The sequence below is a fragment of the Hevea brasiliensis genome, chromosome 13, assembly GCF_030052815.1.
Source record: "Hevea brasiliensis isolate MT/VB/25A 57/8 chromosome 13, ASM3005281v1, whole genome shotgun sequence".
In the NCBI taxonomy this organism is placed as follows: domain Eukaryota; kingdom Viridiplantae; phylum Streptophyta; class Magnoliopsida; order Malpighiales; family Euphorbiaceae; genus Hevea; species Hevea brasiliensis.
In genome coordinates, this window is record NC_079505.1 from 31,957,093 (window position 1) to 31,964,020 (window position 6,928).

The 6,928-nt window shown below is 36.9% G+C and overlaps 1 non-coding gene across 1 annotated transcript; it reads left to right on the top strand.

The window, feature by feature from the left end:
• The first annotated feature begins 5,877 nt into the window (after window positions 1-5,877).
• LOC131172309 (small nucleolar RNA R71) lies at window positions 5,878-5,984 on the top strand. The gene has a single exon (XR_009142791.1). It is a non-coding gene; the product is annotated as a small nucleolar RNA R71 (small nucleolar RNA).
• The last annotated feature ends 944 nt before the right edge of the window (window positions 5,985-6,928 follow it).

The following is a 6,928-nucleotide window of genomic DNA, read 5'->3' on the forward strand; positions in this document are numbered from 1 at the left end:
CTTCTATGGCCATCCACCATTGATTCTTCTTCTAGCTTCAAATTTCCTATGATTTCTACCATAAAACCCCATAGCCCCTTCACTAAAACTTAATCTTTCATCTTGGTAAAGAGATTAGTAGCAATAAGAAGGGAAGAAATTGAAGTTTAGGCAAGGTCAAACTTAGGTCAAACAAGGTTAGTGCAAGATTCTAACTACCTTTCTTCCTTAATCATTGATAGCATGTAGAAATGAGTTGAAATTGTACGAAATTGAAAGAATATGATGAGTATATGGAGAACCTAGATTTCGACAGCCATGGGGAAAGTTAGAGTTTGATGGTTTTAATTATCTTAAACTTGCTTAGTGATGGTATGTGATGAGTATATATGAACTAGAACTTGAATTACATGTGTAGTGTGAATTTAAGAAATTAAAAGTTAGGGTTTTAAACAAAATTTAGGGATTTTGTGTTGTGGTATGAAATTTACATTTTTGAGGTTAATTATGGACCATTTGAAGTGTATTCAATTTGATTTGAAGTTGGTAGTTGGGAGGATTTAAAGATTTGGAAGTGCAATTTCTGTGCAGGGAATTCTGGACCTATGAGTCTAGTGTGTTTAAATGAGCATAAGTAGAGCTACAATGCTCCAATTGGTGTGAGACCAATTGAAGATGAAACTTAGGACATAATGCCATATTTTTCATGAAGAGACCCAGCCCAAAAACTATTCTTAGGATGCCTTAAAATTGGCTTAAATTCGGGTACCAAACGCTAAACTTGGAAAAATGACCATGTAAACAATAAATGTTCATATGGGCATAACTCATTGTAGGAAGCTCCAAATGAGATGATTCTTAAACCAATGGAAAGATAAGACATAGGAAAACATTTTTAGGAGGAACTCAAAGCCTAGTTTTGTCTCCAACTCAACCAATTTCCTAGACCAAGTTGGGTCAGTAAATCTGATAGAACCAAACCTGGCCTGAAATTCTGATTTTCAGGGTACCTGACTAGTTATGGCAAAAATATCATAACTCAGACTCCAAAACTATAAATGTAGTGATTCAAAAGCCAAAATCTCCATAAGACCTAAAACTACATTTTGGTGTTTTGACCAAAACCCAGAACCAAATGCAAATTAGGGAATTTGCTAGGAGAATTCAAGAATTCCCAATTTGGAAATTCCTATACCTGAGCAATTGACCATTTGACATCAGAATGATAATAAGACCATAACTCCTAGTACAAAACTCTAATGAAGATGAGCTAATATGATCTAGAAACTTAGGAAATAGGGCTACAACTTTAGTTTAGAAACCTTCCTCCAAATTTGAGTATAAGAACCCTAAATATTAAATGCAAAACACTTATATGAATTTGAGATCCTGTAGGTGCAGGGTTCATGAGTTTAGGTTAGTTAAATTACTATAACTCTCCCTACATAACTTCAAAAATTGTGATTCTTGAACCTGTGTGACCAGGACACATAGGGGAACAACTCATATGGAGAACATTAGGCCAAATTATGATTGTAGCTTATCCAAATGGCTAAACAAAGTGAGGTTCCAGAATCTGTCAAATTCTGGAACACCAAGGGGTTAGTGAATTAGACTTGGTAAATTGACCATATCTTGAGCTACAAAACTCAAAATTGAGTGATTCATAAAAAGCATTAAAGTTAACACATTAAGGAATAACTTTGATGAATAAAGTGAGGTCAAAGTTCCACTATAAATTGGCCTAATATAACAGTGAACTTAAGTTACAAATTCTAAAAATTTTGAAATACTACTAACATGACTTGAATTATGGTTGGCAATTAATGCCAATAGCTTAATAAACTAAAATGTGGGGTGAATATGAATTTGGGGCTTATGTCCCCATTATGAAGGACATAATCAAGATTGAGCATGAAGAGTGCAATGAATAGTAAATGCAATGACATAATGTAAAGAACAAATGCGTAAGGTACTAATGTGCCCATGTATGCCTAGTCTTTGTGATTGGTTTGGATAAGTTGTCATGCCAATAGGGTTCTGATTTGCAGTACCGCTTATGGCTTTGTGCCATTCTGTGATTTATGGCTTTTGATGCCATTTTCTGATTTTTGGCTTCTAGCCATTCCGTTGTTTTCTGATACACATGGCTTTTATGCCCGATTGCTGCTATGGCTTTTTAGCCATTCTGTTGCACACCTGGCAGACACTATATGACCGAGGGTGTGACGGCCCGAGGTACTTAGTACCCAGTGCTAGATTATCCGTTTATCCAGTCCAGTCAATCTGTTATAGGTTATTTGGGCACTTAAATGAGATATGACAATTAAATAATAAATAAATAAATCAAAGGATTAACAAAATAAGTATAATCCAAATAGTTATTAAAATGCATTTCCCATGATAATATAGACATGAATTCATTATTTTTAATTACTTAGTTTAATTTTTATATTATTATTGCACCACTAAGCATTATGCTTAGCGCGTTGCTTTTTGCCACACGTAGGTACAAAAGATAAGAAGAAAGCGCGATAGACTGACTGGAAGTGTTGAGATCGGATCTGCACTTGTGTGTCATTGTGTCACCTCCTCATTGTAGTGCATTTTGGTAGGGCCCACTAGGCCATGTTAGTTATTTTTGTGCATTGTAATTAAACATTAAATTTGTAATGTAAATTATGAATTTCTGTAATTATTTTGTACATTATGTAATTCATAAAATTTGTACACTCCATGAAGGGTATGAATGAAAGATGAAAATTTTATGAAATTGATTATGGGATGAGACTTTAATTTTGAAATGTTGAGATATTGATGAATATGAGATTGCTATTATCACACCTTACCCCTCTGTAAGGCATAACATAATCCCGTAGAATACCTAATGAACTACCTAACTTCACCTACCGATAACTCATTAAGTACCCTACAAGGGATTTTAAAAACCAGTTCAAATTTTTGTCCATTTTATTTTTACACAAATAAAAATTACAAGCATTACTCTCCTAAATCCAGAACTTCACCTTACTGGATTTGAGTTTTAATGTTCATCCATAATAATAATTACAAGCATTACTCTCCTAAATCTAGAATAAGGAAACTACTCACTCATGGTGAGTTCAGCAAACATCATGATAAAAAAAAGGTAAAGACAGTAAAAAGAAAACCATGTAAAGAAATAAAGCAATAGAAATCTATCTAGGGAGATGAAACGAAGAAACCGAAGATAGTTTGCAGCTTTGATCTTATGGAACTTCAGCTGGAGAACTTCTTTTGGTACTGATGCAGAACACGATAGCAGCAGCCTTCAACAACACTCCTGACGATAGTCGTCTATTTTTTCTTCCACCCCATTTTTTGACGTTTTCTTTTCTATTTATATTGGTTGCCCTAGGGTTACGTTGCTCTAAATCCAAAGGGCCTTAGGAGTCTCATTTTTATCCGAAAACAGGAGGGAAATTCGAGTTATAAAACTAGTTACAGCATAGTACACAGCCCGTGTGTCACTACACGGGTCCCGAAAAGTAGGGCCGTGTAACTTGCTGGAGGAGAATCGCGTGGTCTTGTTTTGGCACAGAAAATTACACGGGCTTGTGCCAACTACACAGGCCTGATTACACGGGCCGTGTACTATTGTTCTCATAAGTTTCTTTAAGCTTGCGTTCGGCAGAGACTTACACGGGTCCCTACAGATTACACGGGTCTCATTACACGACCCATGTACTAGTGTTTCTCATCGATTCTCTTGGCTTTCTTTTGGCAGAGATTTACACGGGTCTGGGGCTTGGTTTACACGACCCGTGTACTTTGTATCAGCAGCAATTCTCTGTCTCTTAACTCCTCCAAGCTTTTCTTGCACTCCTATACTTTTGTAGCTTTACCCAAACACCTAAAATGATGCAGAAAACATGGAATTAAGGGCTTTATAATAGAAATTACGAAAACTAATGAAATCAATTATTATGCATGAAAATACTTGCCTAAATGCTATGAAATATAATGCAAATGTGCTTAAAAATATCTATACAATTCAAGTGTATTAAATACCCCCAAACTCAAACTTTTGTTTGTCCTCAAGCAAAGCAAAACTCTATTTTAAAACACATTTCCGGGGATACTTAGGAATACAACCATCAATTTAATAAGCATAGAATTGAACTCCTCCAACCTTCATACCAATTTCCCTCTTTCAAGGCATAAGGGTTCTAATAGCTGCCTGTTTGGAACTTCACCTCGTTTCATGGTGTTTCAACTAATTATTCCTCTATACAAGACCATTAATAAGCCACAAACAACCTGTTTTATCGGGATAGAATTAGGAAACACTAACTCCCCCAAATCTGCCTCTTTCATGAGTAATTGAGATGAAATATTTCAATTCCAACTCCATAGGCATATCTCAATTTTCTATCTCCACTAATGTAGCATGTGCTTTTTCAAAATATCAAAAGGTCTTTAAAAGGGTTGTAATGGGGCTAGAGGGATAAACTTGGTTGCCAATGAAAAAGGTTTTTAGGGAATGCAATTATGAGGATAGCATGTATGCATAAAATCCAAGTATACTGAGTTCGTTTCTACATATTTTGTGTGGAGAGGAAAGGCTTTTAGCTTTTTATATTGCCAAGCATGCTTCCATGATCCACTAATGTAGCATGTGCTTTTTCAAAAGATCAAAAGGTCTTTAAAAGGATTGTAATGGGGCTAGAGGGATAAACTTGGTTGCCAATGAAAAAGGTTTTTAGGGAATGCAATTATGAGGATAGCATGTATGCATAAAATCCAAGTATACTGAGTTTATTTCTACATATTTTGTGTGGAGAGGAAAGGCTTTTGGCTTTTTTTATTGCCAAGCATGCTTCCATGATACTTATCTTGGGACTTCTTTTCTTTTTCCTTTTTGTCCTCTCCCCCAAACTCATTGCTTTTGCTGGGTTGGAAAGGTTTCTTTGTCTTCCTTACTTCCTCTTCCTGATCTTTCTTAACTTTTTCCTCCTTTTTCTCTGCTTGGTCTTTAGATTTTTCTATGGTTTCCTTTGTTGGTTCTACCTCTGGTTGTACTAGAGTTCTCCCACTCCTCAGTGTAACTACCTTATAATGTTCCCTTGGGTTCATTTCTGGTTGGCTAGGCAGTTTGCCAGTAGCCTTACTTGAAGAGCTTGCTTGCTAAGCGATCTGATTCTTTAGCATCTTGTTGTGAGTAGCAAGTTGGTCCACTCTGGAAGTCAGCTATTCAATCAATTCAGTTTGTTGTTGTTGAGATGCTAGGAACCTTTCCATCATGGTTTCCATAGCCATTTTCGATTCAGGTTATTGGTGCTGGAGAGGTAGTGGTGGCTGTGCAAAGTTTTGACCTCTGTTCTAAAATCCAAGGGGTGCTAGAGGTTTGCACCCTTGTTGCTTGTTTATTGTTGGTTCTGCTGATTAGACCATAAGAAATTTGGGTGGTTCCTCTATCCAGGGTTGTAAGTATTTGAATACAGATTGTTTGACTGCCTTTGGTTGAAGTTTCCTCCGTTATTCACATAGTTCATCTGTTCTGAGGAGGGTTCATTGAAATTACTGTATTCTGAACTTACGTATCCTCCTCCATAGCTGTCTTCAGGTTGACTGTTTGTATCTACTGCGTTGGCTTGCATCTTTTCAAGTTTCCTTGTGAGCTGATCAAATTGAGCATTTATCATGCTTAGGGCGTCTACTTCTAGTACCCCTGTAGTTTTCCTTGTATTTCCTCTTTCATTTGACCACTCATAGTTATAGTATGCCACCCTTTCTAGAAGTACAAGCGCTTATGGCACTGTTTTCTCCATTAGATCACCTTCGGTAGTTGAATCAACTGTGCTCCTTGTAGAGGGTAGTAACCCATTACAGAAGTTTTGCACTAATAGCCAATCTTTTATACCATGGTGTGGACATTCTCTTTGTAGGTCTTTATATCTTTCCCATGCATCATAGAGTGATTCTCCCTCCTTTTGTCTAAAGGTGTTGAGCTCAAGCCTTAGTTTTGCAGTCTTTGCAGGTGGAAAATACCTTGCTAGAAAAGCTTAAAAGAGATTCTCCCAATTAGTGAACGTTTCAGCTGGTTGAGAAAGTAACCACTTCCTTGCTCTGTCCCGAAGGGAGAATGGGAATGCTCTGAGTCTTATTGCCTGATCAGACACTCCATTCATCTTGAATGTATCACATAGGGCAAGAAAGCACTGGAGGTGATAGTGTGGGTCTTCTGTAGGCAAACCTGCAAATTGGGTTTGTTGAATCATTTGGAGCCATGCTGGTTTTAATTCAAAATTATTGGCTTTCACTGTGGGTCTAGTGACACTGGGCTGAAATCCTTAGATAGATGAAGCTCTGTAATCTCTCAAGAGTCTCGGTTTGTCATTATTATCGCCCATGGTTGGAAATTAAGGATCTCCTTGATCGTGCTCTTGATATTTCCTTTCCCTCTTGATGGCTTTCAGAGTTCTGTCTATCGCCGGATCACAGTCCAATATTTTTTCTTCTGGCCTTGTTCTGGTCATATACCAGATTGAGAACCTGAGAGAAAAGAAGAAAAATATAACTAGTAAAATAAAATTATATAATAAATATAATTGCCTAAATCAGCTAAATTACCTATCGCTTGATATCACTATAGCCAAAGAGTCTCCGGCAACGGCGCCAAAAACTTATTTGCCTGGTTTTACAACCCCGCAAGTGCACGAATCGCTAACAAGTAATAAAGTGATTAGTAGAGTATCGTTCCCACGAGGACCTTTGTTTAAGAAGTACCAATCTACATGGTAATTTTGACTGTCTAGGCTATCGAACTATAATACCCCTATATTCAGTAGTGCATTCTACTGTTCCGGTGACCAGTGTTGTCTGGACAGCTAGGATGCCTAGAACTACATTTAAATATTGATGAGGAGACATAAAGTAATGAAATACAAGAAAAGAAAATAGAAGAAAA